Source organism: Prenolepis imparis, unplaced genomic scaffold, assembly GCF_030444845.1.
Source record: "Prenolepis imparis isolate NDT839.2.m4 unplaced genomic scaffold, iyPreImpa1.0 SCAF_7, whole genome shotgun sequence".
Classification (NCBI taxonomy): Eukaryota; Metazoa; Arthropoda; class Insecta; order Hymenoptera; family Formicidae; genus Prenolepis; species Prenolepis imparis.
Genome location: NW_028141165.1, coordinates 13,538,188 through 13,557,269, shown reverse-complemented (window position 1 = coordinate 13,557,269; position 19,082 = coordinate 13,538,188).

Sequence of the window (19,082 nt, the reverse complement as noted above, 5' to 3'; positions counted from 1 at the left end):
TGCATTCAATGTCTTTCAAATAAGTAATTAGAATGATTGAAATAATCTTAGATCTCAGTTATATAAATTATATAAATATTTAAATAAAACCAATATCGTAAAAAGAAATTTATTACATAATAAAACACGAGTCAAATTCTAAATGAAAATGCATTCAATGTCTGTCAAATATATAATTAAAATGATTAAATTTATCAAACATCTAATTTAATTAAATTATATAAATATTCACATGGGACCAATATCGTAAAAATGAAATTATTACATAATGAAGCAAGAGTCAAATTCTTAATGAAAATGCATTCAATGTCTTTCATATATATAATTAAAAATGTCTTTCAAATATATAATTAAAATGATTAAATTTATCAAACATCTAATTTAATTAAATTATATAAATATTAAAGGGGACCAATATCGTAAAAATGCAATTATTACATAATAAAAAAAGTGTCCAATTCCTAATGAAAATGCATTCAATGTTTTTCAAATAAGTAATTAAAATAATTAAATTATCACACATCTAATTTAATTAAATTATATAAATATTGAAATGGGACCACTATCGTAAAAATGAAATTATTAAATAACGAAAGAAGATTCTAATTATTATGAAAATGCATTCAATGCCCTTCAAGTAAGTAATTAGAATGATTAAACTTAACACTCAACTAATTTAATTTAATTAAATAAATATTTAAAAGGGACCAATATCGTAAAAATGAAATTATTACATAATGAAGCACTAGTCAAATTCTTAATGAAAATGCATTCAATGTCTTTCAAATAAGTAATTAAGATGATTGAAATAATCTTAGATCTCAGTTATTTAAATTATATAAATATTTATATAAAACCAACATCGTAAGAACAAATTTATTACATAATGAAGCACGAGTCAAATACGTAATGAAAATGCATTCAATGTCTTTCTAAAAAGTAATTAGAATGATTAAATTAATCACTCCTCTAATTTAATTAAGTTATATAAATATTTAAATGGGACCACTATCGTAAAAATGAAATTATTATATAATCAAAGAAGTGTCAAAGTCTTGAGGAAAATACATTCAATGTCTTTCAAATAAGTAATTAGAATGATTAAACTTATCACACCTCTAATTTAATTTAATTATATATATATTTAAATGGGACCACTATCGTAAAAAGGAAATTATTACATAATGAAGCACGAGTCAAATTCTTGAAAATGCATTCAATGTCTTTCAAATAAGTAATTAAGATTATTGAAATAATCTTAGATCACAGTTATTTAAATTATATAAATATTTAAATAGAACCAATATCGTAAAAATAAATTTATTACATAATGAAGCAAGAGTCAAATTCTTAATGAAAATGCATTCAATGTCTTTCAAATAAGTAATTAAGATGATTGAAATAATATTAAATTTCAGTTATTTAAATTATATAAATATTTAAATAAAAACAATATCGTAAAAATAAATTTATTACATAATGAAGCAAGAGTCAAATTCTTAATGAAAATTCATTCAATGTCATTCAAATAAGTAATTAAGATGATTGAAATAATCTTAGATCTTAGTAAATTAAATTATATAATTATTCAGTTGGGACCAATATCGTAAAAATGAAATTATTACATAATGAAGCAAGAGTCAAATTCTTAATTAAAATGCATTCAATATCCTTCAAATAAGTAATTAAGATGATTGAAATAATCTTAGATCTCAGTTATTTAAATTATGTAAATATTTAAATAGAACCAATATCGTAAAAATAAATTTATTACATAATGAAGCAAGAGTCAAATTCTTAATGAAAATGCATTCAATGTCTTTCAAATAAGTAATTAAGATGATTGAAATAATATTAAATTTCAGTTATTTAAATTATATAAATATTTAAATAAAAACAATATCGTAAAAATAAATTTATTACATAATGAAGCAAGAGTCAAATTCTTAATGAAAATTCATTCAATGTCATTCAAATAAGTAATTAAGATGATTGAAATAATCTTAGATCTCAGTAAATTAAATTATATAATTATTCAGATGGGACCAATATCGTAAAAATGAAATTATTACATAATGAAGCAAGAGTCAAATTCTTAATTAAAATGCATTCAATATCCTTCAAATAAGTAATTAAGATGATTGAAATAATCTTAGATCTCAGTTATTTAAATTATGTAAATATTTAAATAGAACCAATATCGAAGGATAAATTTATTACATAATAAAGCACGCGTCAAATTCTAAATGAAAATGCATTCAATGTCTTTCAAATAAGTAATTAAGATGATTGAAATAATCTTAGACCTCAGTTATTTAAATTATATAAATATTTAAATAGAACCAATATCGTAAAAATAAATTTATTACTTAATGAAGCAAGAGTCAAATTCTAAATGAAAATGCATTCAATGTCTATCAAATATATAATTAAAATGATTAAATTTATCAATCATCTAATTTAATTAAATTATATAAATATTCAGATGGGACCAATATCGTAAAAATGAAATTATTATATAATTAAAAAAGTGTTAAATTCTTGAGGAAAATACGTTCAATCACTTTCAAATAAGTAATTAGAATAATTAAACTTATCACTCAACTAATTTAATTTAATTATATAAATATTTAAATCGGACCACTATCGTAAAAAGGAAATTATTACATAATGAAGCAGGGGACAAATTCTTGATGAAAATGCATTCAATGACTTTCAAATAAATAATTTAAATGATTATACTTATCACACATCTAATTTAATTTAATTATATAAATATTTAAAAGGGACCGATATCGTAAAAATGAAATTATTACATAATGAAGCACGAGTCAAATTCTTAATGAAAATGCATACAATGTCTTTCTAATAAGTAATTAGAATGATTAAATTTATCACTTATCTAATTTAATTAAATTATATAAATATTTAAATGGGACCACTATCGTAAAAATGAAATTATTATATAATTAAAGAAGTGTCAAAGTCTTGAGGAAAATACATTCTTATTTCTTATTTCTAATAAGTAATTAGAATGATTAAATTTATCACTTATCTAATTTAATTAAATTATATAAATATTTAAATGGGACCACTATCGTAAAAATGAAATTATTATATAATTAAAGAAGTGTCAAAGTCTTGAGGAAAATACATTCAATGTCTTTCAAATAAGTAATTAGAATGATTAAACTTATCACACCTCTAATTTAATTTAATTATATAAATATTTAAATGGGACCACTATCGTAAAAAGGAAATTATTACATAATGAAGCACGAGTCAAATTCTTGATGAAAATGCATTCAATGACTTTCAAATAAATAATTAAGATGATTGAAATAATCTTAGATCTCAGTTATTTAAATTATGTAAATATTTAAATAGAACCAATATCGAAGGATAAATTTATTACATAATAAAGCACGCGTCAAATTCTAAATGAAAATGCATTCAATGTCTTTCAAATAAGTAATTAAGATGATTGAAATAATCTTAGACCTCAGTTATTTAAATTATATAAATATTTAAATAGAACCAATATCGTAAAAATAAATTTATTACTTAATGAAGCAAGAGTCAAATTCTAAATGAAAATGCATTCAATGTCTATCAAATATATAATTAAAATGATTAAATTTATCAATCATCTAATTTAATTAAATTATATAAATATTCAGATGGGACCAATATCGTAAAAATGAAATTATTATATAATTAAAAAAGTGTTAAATTCTTGAGGAAAATACGTTCAATCACTTTCAAATAAGTAATTAGAATAATTAAACTTATCACTCAACTAATTTAATTTAATTATATAAATATTTAAATCGGACCACTATCGTAAAAAGGAAATTATTACATAATGAAGCAGGGGACAAATTCTTGATGAAAATGCATTCAATGACTTTCAAATAAATAATTTAAATGATTATACTTATCACACATCTAATTTAATTTAATTATATAAATATTTAAAAGGGACCGATATCGTAAAAATGAAATTATTACATAATGAAGCACGAGTCAAATTCTTAATGAAAATGCATACAATGTCTTTCTAATAAGTAATTAGAATGATTAAATTTATCACTTATCTAATTTAATTAAATTATATAAACATTTAAATGGGACCACTATCGTAAAAATGAAATTATTATATAATTAAAGAAGTGTCAAAGTCTTGAGGAAAATACATTCTTATTTCTTATTTCTAATAAGTAATTAGAATGATTAAATTTATCACTTATCTAATTTAATTAAATTATATAAATATTTAAATGGGACCACTATCGTAAAAATGAAATTATTATATAATTAAAGAAGTGTCAAAGTCTTGAGGAAAATACATTCAATGTCTTTCAAATAAGTAATTAGAATGATTAAACTTATCACACCTCTAATTTAATTTAATTATATAAATATTTAAATGGGACCACTATCGTAAAAAGGAAATTATTACATAATGAAGCACGAGTCAAATTCTTGATGAAAATGCATTCAATGACTTTCAAATAAATAATTTAAATGATTGTACTTATCACACATCTAATTTAATTTAATTATATAAATATTTAAATGGGACCAATATCGTAAAAATGAAATTATTACATAATGAAGCACGAAACAAATTCTTAATGAAAATGCATTCAATGTCTTTCAAATAAGTAATTAGAATGATTAAACTTATCACTCAACTAATTTAATTTAATTATATATATATTGAAATGGGACCACTATCTTAAAAATGATATTATTAAATAATGAAGGAAGAGTCAAATTCTTAATGTAAATGCATTCAGTGTCTTTCCAATAAGTAATTAAAATGATTGAAATGATCTTAGATCTCAGTTATTTAAATTGTATAAATATATAAATGGAACCAATATCGTAAAAATAAATTTATTTCATAATAAAGCACGAGTCAAATTCAAAATGAAAATGCATTCAATGTTTTTCAAATAAGTAATTAAAATGATCTGAACATCTGCTCTTAAAAATGCGATTATATATATATTTTAATAATTTTAATTCATAATTTTTAGTTTTATATATATTTATACAAATATAATGTAATAATTATATATATTGTTATCATTTAGGTATACATTAATCTATTTTACTATGTTTTACATCGATAAAAAGTTTATTATAATTTCTTTGAATATTATTGTTGAATTTAATGTGAAAAATTTATCGTTATAAAAAAAATGTACAAAATTTTTTTTAAAATATTTATATCAGATAAAATTAATTTCATAAAAATGTGATAATATCATGTAAATAATATGTTATAATATTTTAAACTCGAATATTTTATAACAGAAATCAGCTGATAACTGTCAAAAAGAATTATGACATTATTTAAAACATATATTATTATTTTAATTTTTATAACATATTATTAGTTTAAAATTTAAATAAATCGTTAATTTGTTAATTAAAATTTAAAATAATAATAGGTTATAACAATTAAAATAGTAATATATGTTGTAAATAATATGTTATAATGCCTTAGCTGCGATTAATATTTTTTGACAGAAATCAGCTGATGGTTTTCGAAAATAACTATCGAATTTTAAGTATTATATTATATTATTTAATACATATTATTATTTTAATTTTTATAACATATTATTATTTTAAAATTTAATTAACAAATTTTCGCTTAATTAATATTTTTTGATAGAAATCATCTGATTAAAGTTTTAATTTGCTTATTAATTTTTTAAATAATATGTTTTAAATAATATGTTATAATATTTTTGACAATTATCAGCTGATTTCTATCAAAAAATATTAATCAAGAAGAAGGTAGTATAACATATTATTTACAACATAATACTATTTTAATTATATTACTATTAAATGTATTACTATTTTTACCATATTATTATTTTAAAATTTAATTATCAAATTAATGCTTTAATCAGCTGATTTCTGTGAAAAAATATTAATCAAGTTTATACAAACTTTATTTTATTTTTTTTTAAATATCCTTTTTAACAAAAAATCGAATAATGGCGCGCGCGTAGCGCGCGATTGTGTTGTTCTAGTAACTAGTATATAAAATCGAAGAATGCGCGTAGCGCGCACTTGTTTTTTCCGGTGTTTAAAAAAAGACGTATCATAACTTGAAGTTATGATAATTAAATCGCGACATTAAACAATCAAAAAAATTAATCATTGCACCTAATAATTAAAACTTGTTAAAAAAGATGAAGAAAGAAAGAGCGCATTTAAATATATGAGAAATCATGAATAAAATAATTCTCACTTCGATAATAGAAAATATTTAAAAAAGATATATAAATTATCTTTTTTTTTTAAATTGAAATATTCATCCTAATTAATTGTGTGTTTATTCATTTTGAGGTAACGGATAGTAACTATCTACAATCTACAGTCTACAATCTACATTCTAAATCTACATCTCTACAATCAAATATTTATGAAACCGTTACCTCGTAATAAAATAATAGTTTATCACTTACCAATCGATGTTCAACAGCAGAGGAGATAACTGCATCGAAGCTACGTAGATCTGTAACATACAAATAGAATATAAATTATAACAGCGTTTTAAATAATTATTATCTAATTAGTATTTTAATATCTAATTAGTATTTTACACATTAAATTTTATATTCGACGCGTACAATAATCAGTAGATAGGTATATATAATTGAATAATTTTATAAATTTTGTAAAGATTATTTTTTTAAATGTAAAATACTTTTATAATATTTATACATATAGAGTTATTTCTCTCTAATTTTCCTTTATTTAAATTATTCAATATATAAATAGAATTATATAATATCTATGTGTAAAAAAATACGTGATTTATAACAAGTCAAATATTATACATATACATCATATTACATAAATATTATATAAATAATAAACACTCACCACAAAGTTGCTCCGCCGGTGCCTGATGCCTCCTAGTCCTGCTCCTCCTCTCAGGTCAGATTGATCAGGATTGTCCAATAATTCAAGTCAAAGTCTGCTGATTGATGATAACGCGCGATACTTTGAACGACACTCCCGCACTTAAACGCGCGATACTTTGAACGACACTCCCGCACTTGAACGCGCGACACTACCGTCCGATTGTGTCTTATTGTTAGACCATCGTGTTGCCGATCATATCGCTCAATTTTATGGCGATGTCAAGCACACCATATGTGCTTCATTAGTAATAACTGTCATTTCTTAATAATTACTATATATATAATATCGATAACACCCCCCTTTAATGAAAATTATAATAAATTAATATTATATATAAAAGGAATTTTGTACGTTCTTTGTTATGAATCCGCGAAAATTCGATAATCAATTTTAATATATTCGCGGTTTGCAGTTTATTTCCGAATTACACGATAGCGCAATCGATGAATCACAAAAGTAAAAAAAAATAAAATAAAATAACATAATTCGTACTAAAAATTTTAAGATATTATTATGAATTTTTCTGCAAATTTTATATCACTATTACTTTTTCTTTTAGTCCAAAATTATTATATATTCTCAAAATATCCGCAAAATATCTGATATGTTATATATTTTAAAATATAACTTTATTTTAACTAATGTAAACTCAAATGATCAATCAACATAAATGAATGGATTACAAAATATATAATATAAAATCTGTACATTATGATAATAAGTAATTATAATTATTTAATCATTTAAAATTTATAATCACACATACAATTAATATAATTGTTAGTATGTTCTTTTAAAATAAATTAGATTGAATATATTATGTATTACTATATAAAATGTTTCTTTTCCTTTTCTTAAACTGTAATTCTTAAACTGTATTCATAATCTTTATTATACTTTTAATCTTTAATAACCCATTCATTTTAAGGTAACGGAACTATCTACAAAAACTACAGTCTATACACAAGCTACAATCTAGATCTACACATTTCCACACAATCTAATCTCTACAAAACCGTTACCTTTTGTAATAAAATAATTTTTCACTCACCGGTCGATGGCAAATAGTGGAGTTAACTGCATTGAAGCTACGTTGATCTGTAACATATAAATAAAATTCAAATTATAGAACTGCTCAAAATAATTAATACTTAAAAAAATTATTATTTTGTATGCATTAAATTTTATATTCGATGCATACAAATAATAAACAGCAATATAATTAAACAATTTTATAAATTTTTTTTAATAATAATTGAATTAATAATAAATACTTACACAATAGTTGCTCCGCTGGTGCCCGACGTCTCTCCCAGACCTCCTCCTCCTCTCAGATTGTCAAGATCATCAGTCGTCAGTTATGTTGATCTGTAACATACAATTAAAATTCAAATTGTAGTAGCGCCAAGAATAATTAATATTTTAGAAAATTATTACTGTACGCATTGGATTTTATTTTCTATGCCTACAATAGTGAGCAAGTAGAAATATAGTTGAATAATTTTATAAATTTTTATTTAATTTATAATTTTTATTTAATTTAAAATTATTAAATTTTTATTTAATTTATAATTATTTTTTATTTGATTTATAATAATTTTAATATTTTATTTTATTTTATTTTATAAATTTTTATTTAGTAATTGAACTAAATAAAGTCAATAAATACTCACTCCATGATTGTTCGACTGGTGCCCAATGTCTCCCAGACCTCCTCCTCTCAGATTATCAAGACAGTCAGTTATATTGATCTGTAACATATAAATAAAATTCAAATTGTAGCAGCACACAAAATATATAAATATTCAGATGGGACCAATATCGTAAAAATGAAATTATTACATAATGAAGCATGAGTCAAATTCTTAATGAAAATGCATTCAATGTCTTTCAAATAAGTAATTAAGATGATTGAAATAATTTTAAATTTCAGTTATTTAAATTATATAAATATTTAAATAGAACCAATATCGTAAAAATAAATTTATTACATAATGAAGCAAGAGTCAAATTCTTAATGAAAATGCATTCAATGTCATTCAAATAAATAATTAAGATGATTGAAATAATCTTAGATCTCAGTTAATTAAATTATATAAATATTCAGATGGGACCAATATCGTAAAAATGAAATTATTACATAATGAAGCACGAGTCAAATTCTTAATGAAAATGCATTCAATGTCTTTCAAATAAGTAATTAAAATGATTAAACTGATCACTCAACTAATTTAATTTAATTATATAAATATTTAAAAGGGACCAATATCGTAAAAATGAAAATATTATATAATGAAGCACGAGTCAAATTCTTAATGAAAATGCATTCAATGTCTTTCAAATAAGTAATTAAAATGATTAAATTTATCAAACATGTAATTTAATTAAATTATATTAATATTTAAAGGGGACCAATATCGTAAAAAGGCAATTATTACATAATAAAGAAAGAGTCCAATTCCTAATGAAAATGCATTCAATGTTTTTCAAATAAGTAATTAAAACAATTAAACTTATCACACATCTATTTTAATTTAATTATATAAATATTGAAATGGGACCAATATCGTAAAAATGAAAGAAGAGTCAAATTCTTAATGAAAATGCATTCAATGTCTTTCAAACAAGTAATTAAGATAATTGAAATAATCTTAGATCTCAGTTATTTAAATTATATTAATATTTAAATAGAACCAATATCGTAAAAATAAATTTATTACTTAATGAAGCAAGCGTCAAATTCTTTATGAAAATGCATTCAATGTATTTTAAATATATAATTAAAATGATTAAATTTATCAAACATCTAATTTAATTAAATTATATAAATATTCAGATGGGACCAATATCGTAAAAATGAAATTATTACATAATGAAGCAAGAGTCAAATTCTTAATGAAAATGCATTCAATGTCTTTCAAATAAGTAATTAAGATGATTGAAATAATCTTAGACCTCAGTTATTTAAATTATATAAATATTTAAATAGAACCAATATCGTAATAATAAATTTATTACTTAATGAAGCAAGAGTCAAATTCTTTATGAAAATGCATTCAATGTCTTTCAAATAAGTAATTAAGATGATTGAAATAATCTTAGACCTCAGTTATTTAAATTATATAAATATTTAAATAGAACCAATATCGTAATAATAAATTTATTACTTAATGAAGCAAGAGTCAAATTCTTTATGAAAATGCATTCAATGTATTTTAAATATATAATTAAAATGATTAAATTTATCAAACATCTAATTTAATTAAATTATATAAATATTCAGATGGGACCAATATCGTAAAAATGAAATTATTACATAATGAAGCATGAGTCAAATTCTTAATGAAAATGCATTCAATGTCTTTCAAATAAGTAATTAAGATGATTGAAATAATCTTAGATCTCAGTTAATTAAATTATATAAATATTCAGATGGGACCAATATCGTAAAAATGAAATTATTACATAATGAAGCAAGAGTCAAATTCGTAATGAAAATGCATTCAATGTCTTTCAAATATATAATTAAAAATGTCTTTCAAATATATAATTAAAATGATTAAATTTATCAAACATCAAATTTAATTAAATTATATAAATATTAAAGGGGACCAATATCGTAAAAATGCAATTATTACATAATAAAAAAAGAGTCCAATTCCTAATGAAAATGCATTCAATGTTTTTCCAATAAGTAATTAAAACAATTAAACTTATCACACATCTATTTTAATTTAATTATATAAATATTGAAATGGGACCACTATCGTAAAAATAAAAGAAGAGTCAAATTCTTAATGAAAATGCATTCAATGTCTTTCAAATAAGTAATTAAGATGATTGAAATAATTTTAGATCTCAGTTATTTAAATTATATAAATATTTAAATAGAACCAATATCGTAAAAATAAATTTATTACATAATAAAGCACGAGTCAAATTCTAAATGAAAATGCATTCAATGTCTTTCAAATATATAATTAAAATGATTAAATTTATCAAACATCTAATTTAATTAAATTATATAAATATTCAGATGGGACCAATATCGTAAAAATGAAATTATTACATAATGAAGCAAGAGTCAAATTCGTAATGAAAATGCATTCAATGTCTTTCAAATATATAATTAAAAATGTCTTTCAAATATATAATTAAAATGATTAAATTTATCAAACATCTAATTTAATTAAATTATATAAATATTAAAGGGGACCAATATCGTAAAAATGCAATTATTACATAATAAAAAAAGAGTCCAATTCCTAATGAAAATGCATTCAATGTTTTTCCAATAAGTAATTAAAACAATTAAACTTATCACACATCTATTTTAATTTAATTATATAAATATTGAAATGGGACCACTATCGTAAAAATGAAAGAAGAGTCAAATTCTTAATGAAAATGCATTCAATGTCTTTCAAATAAGTAATTAAGATGATTGAAATAATCTTAGATCTCAGTTATTTAAATTATATAAATATTTAAATAGAACCAATATCGTAAAAATAAATTTATTACATAATAAAGCACGAGTCAAATTCTAAATGAAAATGCATTCAATGTCTTTCAAATATATAATTAAAATGATTAAATTTATCAAACATCTAATTTAATTAAATTATATAAATATTCAGATGGGACCAATATCGTAAAAATGAAATTATTACATAATGAAGCAAGAGTCAAATTCTTAATAAAAATGCATTCAATGTCTTTCAAATAAGTAATTAAGATGATTGAAATAATCTTAGATCTCAGTTAATTAAATTATATAAATTTTCAAATAGAACCAATATCGTAAAAATGAATTTATTACATAATAAAGCACGAGTTAAATTCTAAATGAAAATGCATTCAATGTCTTTCAAATAAGTAATTAAGATGATTGAAATAATCTTAGATCTCAGTTAATTAAATTATATAAATATTCAGATGGGACCAATATCGTAAAAATGAAATTATTACATAATGAAGCAAGAGTCAAATTCTTAATGAAAATGCTTTCAATGTCTTTCAAATAAGTAATTAAGATAATTAAACTTATCACACATCTAATTTAATTTAATTATATAAATATTCAGATGGAACCAATATAGTAAATATGAAATTATTACATAATAAAGCAAGAGTCAAATTCTTAATGAAAATGCATTCAATGTCTTTCAAATAAGTAATTAAAATGATTAAACTTTTCACACATCTCATTTAATTAAATTAGAATCGTTTTCATTAGAGACTTTTTAGAAGTCATTAAAATATTCATGAGATTGTTAATACGAATGCTTATTGAAAATATATATAATGTATAATTTAAATTTCTTTCTGAGCTAATTTAAAAAATAGATTTTTTAAACCAATGTTATATTATTGCGTTTTTTGAAAAACAAAAAAAAAAAAGAATAACTTTAAGATATTTATGAAATTTTTAATGCGAGTGCTTATCGAAAATATTATAAATTTAAATATATGTATATATGTATAATGTAAATTTATTTCTGAGCTAATCTCAAAAATCAATTTATATCCTAAACAATATTATGTTATTATTATATTAGCGGTTTTTATGTGCTGGCTAATATATATTTCAAATAAATGGCGATGATATAAATTCGATGATAGATATAATTAGTTAAATAAAATCAATTTACTCACCGGTCGTTGAAACGCGGTTATATTTTCGTTGATTGTTGCGTCGCTTCGGAAAGTCGTTCCTATAAATAATATTATATTATTATTATATGAGCGATTTTCATATGCTAGCTATATATTTCAGGTAAATGACAATGATATAATCAGGTAAATAAAGTCAATTTGCTCACCAGTCGTTGAAACGCTGCCATATTCTCGTTGATTGTTGCGTCGTTTCGGGAATCGTTCGCCGAGATGCATTTCCATCGACCAGGCATTACAGATTTCGATTTCCCGCATTAAATAATACGATAGAACGATCACCCGTTACTTTGTACGGCATTCTCGACACCGATTGCACGCACTACGCACCGGATTGCATAAATAACAACGGATAAATAACGACGATATATAACCATCCGCCACTTTCGATATTCGCGATATGTAGTGAAGTAGCACGCTGTGACGTAGTACATCGTGACGTAATGCAACACTTTGTGCGGCGCGAACTTCGCGCGGTTCGCGCGCGACACAATCATCTGAAAACGATAAATTATGTATTGATTAAATATCTCACATCCAAAATATAGTTTTCCCAAAGCACAAAAGCTTGAACGCGATGAGATTCGTACAAATAAATGACGCCAAATGATACATACCTCTTAATAAATAGAATGTTCAATGAGATCGATCGATTCGGAGAAAAAGCGGTTAAGCGGCGTAGCCCGGAGGATGCAGACTGTCGTAGGTTGATTAACCGTGATCGCACGAGTTAATTAATACTTCCTCCTAATTGCCCGTGGCACGATTCAATACTCCCAACATTCGTTTGTACGCGGAATTCTATCTTAACGGGAAAAACGCGTGAAAAATGCGGAGCCGATTGAGCGCGATACCGTGACTATCGAGAGGACGCGAGGGACGAAGGACGTGACGTAGTAACTACGTAAGTCGACACTCAGCGCGCCGCGCGCCAAATTCAAAAACCATTACAGGCTGTAACTTTTGTACTTGAACCATCGTCTAAATTATTACTGTGAATTTAAATTTATATTATATACGATTCAATATTTCGATTTCGTAATCACTGCGATTGTAATTTCAAGTGTGTCATTTATACGTGTGTGTACGGAACCTGACATATATTCATATTAATTTCAAATTTAGAATACTGATTAAAGATTAAACGCGATTGCATGTATTAAGTAATATTTCGATGATCGTCCATCAATATTTCTTGCAATTATGGATATCGCTTATTCAAGTTTAACATCGCGTAATAAAATAACATAATGTGCTATGCTCGTTAGCATTTAAACAGATAGTACTTATACTTAATATCTAATTTGTAGGCTGGTATTCTGATGGTACCATCATAATGTGCAAACAATGTACTGTTGAAATATATACAAGATTAATTTTTGGCTCGTTTTATATGCATATAAAAAAACGTTTTAATCGTTTTATACGCAGATTATTTCTGTACCAAATAGATTCAAGCCTACAAATTTTTTCATTTAATACACATAATATGAATATGAGTTTTAATGGGTTCGTAGCTATAAAGTATCGATTTTTAATATTTTAAAAAGAGCAAAAAATTAATCTTTTATATCTTTCAACAGTACATTGCCTGCACATTATGATGGTACCATCAGAATACCAGCCTACAAACTTTTTGATACAATATACGTAATATAATTGTGCGCCGTATGAGATTCGCGGCTTAAAAGTTTTAATTTTCAATATTTCAAGACGCGCCAAAAATTATTCTTTCATATATTTTAACAGCACATTGTCTACACATTATGATGGTACCATCAGAATACCAGCCTACAAATTATTTGATACAATATACGTAATATAACTGTACGCCGTATGAGATTCGCGGCTTAAAAGTTTTAATTTTCAATATTTTAAGACGAGCCAAAAATTCATCGATTATACATTTTAATAGTACATTGATTATAGAATAATTTGGTACCAAACAGACACCAGCGTACAAATTTTTTAACTTGATATACATAAAATAATGTTGCGTCGCATAGGGTCAGCAGTAAAAAAGTATATATTTCTAATATTTTAAGACGAGCCAAAAATTCATCGTTTATACATTTTAATAGTACATTGATTACAGAATCTTTTGGTACCAAGCAGACAACAACGTACAAACTTTTTCATTTGCTATACATAAATTAAGGATGCGTCGCATAGGGTCAGCGGTAAAAAAGTATCGATCTCTAATATTTTAAGACGAGCCAAAAATTCATCGATTATACATTTTAATAGTACATTGATTACAGATTCTTTTCAAACCATGCAGACACCAGCGTACAAATTTTTTAATACGATACACATAAAATAAGGATGCGTCGCACAGGGTCCGCGTCAAAAAAGTATTAATTTCTAATATTTTAAGACGAGCCAAAAATTCATCGATTATACATTTTAATAGTATATTGATTACAGAATCATTTGGTACCAAACAGAGACCAGCGTACAAATTTTTTAACTTGATATACATAAAATAAGGTTGCGTCGCATGGGGTCAGCGGTAAAAGAGTATCGATTTCTAATATTTTAAGACGAGCCAAAAATTCATCGATTATACATTTTAATAGTACATTGAATACAGAATCATTTGGTACCAAACAGAGACCAGCGTACAAATTTTTTAACTTGATATTCATAAAATGATGTTGCGTCGCATAGGGCCAGCGGTAAAAAGTATCGACTTCTAATATTTTAAGACGAGCCAAAAATTCATCGATTATACATTTTAATAGTACATTGAATACAGAATCATTTGGTACCAAACAGAGACCAGCGTACAAATTTTTTAACTTGACATATATAAAATAAGGTTGCGTCGCATGGGGTCAGCGGTAAAAGAGTATCGATTTCCAATATTTTAAGACGAGCCAAAAATTCATCGATTATACATTTTAATAGTACATTGATTACAGAATCTTTTGGTACCAAACAGACACCAGCGTACAAATTTTTTAATGCGATAAACATATAATAAGGATGCGTCGCACAGGATCCGCGTCAAAAAAGTATTAATTTCTAATATTTTAAGACGAGCCAAAAATTCATCGATTATACATTTTAATAGTACATTGATTACAGAATCATTTGGTATCAAACAGACACCAGCGTACAAATTTTTTAACTTGATATACATAAAATAAGGTTGCGTCGCATGGGGTCAGCGGTAAAAGAGTAGCGATTTCTAATATTTTAAGACGAGCCAAAAATTCATCGATTATACATTATAATAGTACATTGATTACAGAATATTTTCGAAACATGCAGACACCAGCGTACAAATTTTTTAATACGATAAACATAAAATAACGATGCGTCGCACAGGGTCCGCGTCAAAAAAGTATTAATTTCTAATATTTTAAGACGAGCCAAAAATTCATCGATTATACATTTTAATAGTACATTGAATACAGAATCATTTGGTACCAAACAGAGACCAGCGTACAAATTTTTTAACTTGATATATATAAAATAAGGTTGCGTCGCATGGGGTCAGCGGTAAAAAGTATCGATTTCCAATATTTTAAGACGAGCCAAAAATTCATCGATTATACATTTTAATAGTACATTGATTACAGAATCATTTGGTATCAAACAGACACCAGCGTACAAATTTTTTTACTTGATATACATAAAATAAGGTTGCGTCGCATGGGGTCAGCGGTAAAAGAGTATCGATTTCTAATATTTTAAGACGAGCCAAAAATTCATCGATTATACATTTTAATAGTACATTGATTACAGAATCATTTGGTATCAAACAGACACCAGCGTACAAATTTTTTAACTTGATATACATAAAATAAGGTTGCGTCGCATGGGGTCAGCGGTAAAAGAGTATCGATTTCTAATATTTTAAGAAGAGCCAAAAATTCATCGATTATACATTATAATAGTACATTGATTACAGAATATTTTCGAAACATGCAGACACCAGCGTACAAATTTTTTAATACGATAAACATAAAAAACGATGCGTCGCACAGGGTCCGCGTCAAAAAAGGATTAATTTCTAATATTTTAAGACGAGCCAAAAATTCATCGATTATACATTTTAATAGTACATTGATTACAGAATCATTTGGTATCAAACAGACACCAGCGTACAAATTTTTTAACTTGATATACATAAAATAAGGTTGCGTCGCATGGGGTCAGCGGTAAAAGAGTAGCGATTTCTAATATTTTAAGACGAGCCAAAAATTCATCGATTATACATTATAATAGTACATTGATTACAGAATATTTTCGAAACATGCAGACACCAGCGTACAAATTTTTTAATACGATAAACATAAAATAACGATGCGTCGCACAGGGTCCGCGTCAAAAAAGTATTAATTTCTAATATTTTAAGACGAGCCAAAAATTCATCGATTATACATTTTAATAGTACATTGAATACAGAATCATTTGGTACCAAACAGAGACCAGCGTACAAATTTTTTAACTTGATATATATAAAATAAGGTTGCGTCGCATGGGGTCAGCGGTAAAAAGTATCGATTTCCAATATTTTAAGACGAGCCAAAAATTCATCGATTATACATTTTAATAGTACATTGAATACAGAATCATTTGGTACCAAACAGAGACCAGCGTACAAATTTTTTAACTTGATATACATAAAATGATGTTGTGTCGCATGAGGTCAGCGGTAAAAGAGTATCGATTTCTAATATTTTAAGACGAGCCAAAAATTCATCGATTATACATTTTAATAGTACATTGATTACAGAATCTTTTCGAAACATGCAGACACCAGCGTACAAATTTTTTAATACGATAAACATAAAAAACGATGCGTCGCACAGGGTCCGCGTCAAAAAAGGATTAATTTCTAATATTTTAAGACGAGCCAAAAATTCATCGATTATACATTTTAATAGTACATTGATTACAGAATCTTTTGGTATCAAACAGACACCAGCGTACAAATTTTTTAACTTGATATACATAAAATAAGGTTGCGTCGCATAGGGCCAGCGGTAAAAAGTATCGACTTCTAATATTTTAAGACGAGCCAAAAATTCATCGATTATACATTTTAATAGTACATTGAATACAGAATCATTTGGTACCAAACAGAGACCAGCGTACAAATTTTTTAACTTGATATATATAAAAAAAGGTTGCGTCGCATGGGGTGAGCGGTAAAAGAGTATCGATTTCCAATATTTTAAGACGAGCCAAAAATTCATCGATTATACATTTTAATAGTACATTGAATACAGAATCATTTGGTACCAAACAGAGACCAGCGTACAAATTTTTTAACTTGATATTCATAAAATGATGTTGCGTCGCATGGGGTCAGCGGTAAAAGAGTATCGATTTCTAATATTTTAAGACGAGCCAAAAATTCATCGATTATACATTTTAATAGTACATTGATTACAGAATCTTTTCGAAACATGCAGACACAAGCGTACAAATTTTTTAATACGATAAACATAAAATAACGATGCGTCGCACAGGGTCCGCGTCAAAAAAGTATTAATTTCTAATATTTTAAGACGAGCCAAAAATTCATCGATTATACATTTTAATAGTACATTGAATACAGAATCTTTTGGTACCATGCAGACACCAGCGTACAAATTTTTTAACTTGATAAACATAAAATACGGTTGCGTCGCATAGGGTCAGCGGTAAAAAGAATCGATTTCCAATATTTTAAGACGAGCCAAAAATTCATCGATTATACATTTTAATAGTACATTGATTACAGAATCTTTTGGTACCAAACAGACACCAGCGTACAAATTTTTTAACTTGATATACATAAAATAAGGTTGCGTCGCATGGGGTCAGCGGTAAAAGAGTATCGATTTCCAATATTTTAAGACGAGCCAAAAATTCATCGATTATACATTTTAATAGTACATTGAATACAGAATCATTTGGTACCAAACAGAGACCAGCGTACAAATTTTTTAACTTGATATACATAAAATGATGTGTCGCATGAGGTCAGCGGTAAAAGAGTATCGATTTCTAATATTTTAAGACGAGCCAAAAATTCATCGATTATACATTTTAATAGTACATTGATTACAGAATCTTTTCGAAACATGCAGACACCAGCGTACAAATTTTTTAATACGATAAACATAAAAAACGATGCGTCGCACAGGGTCCGCGTCAAAAAAGGATTAATTTCTAATATTTTAAGACGAGCCAAAAATTCATCGATTATACATTTTAATAGTACATTGATTACAGAATCTTTTGGTATCAAACAGACACCAGCGTACAAATTTTTTAACTTGATATACATAAAATAAGGTTGCGTCGCATAGGGCCAGCGGTAAAAAGTATCGACTTCTAATATTTTAAGACGAGCCAAAAATTCATCGATTATACATTTTAATAGTACATTGAATACAGAATCATTTGGTACCAAACAGAGACCAGCGTACAAATTTTTTAACTTGATA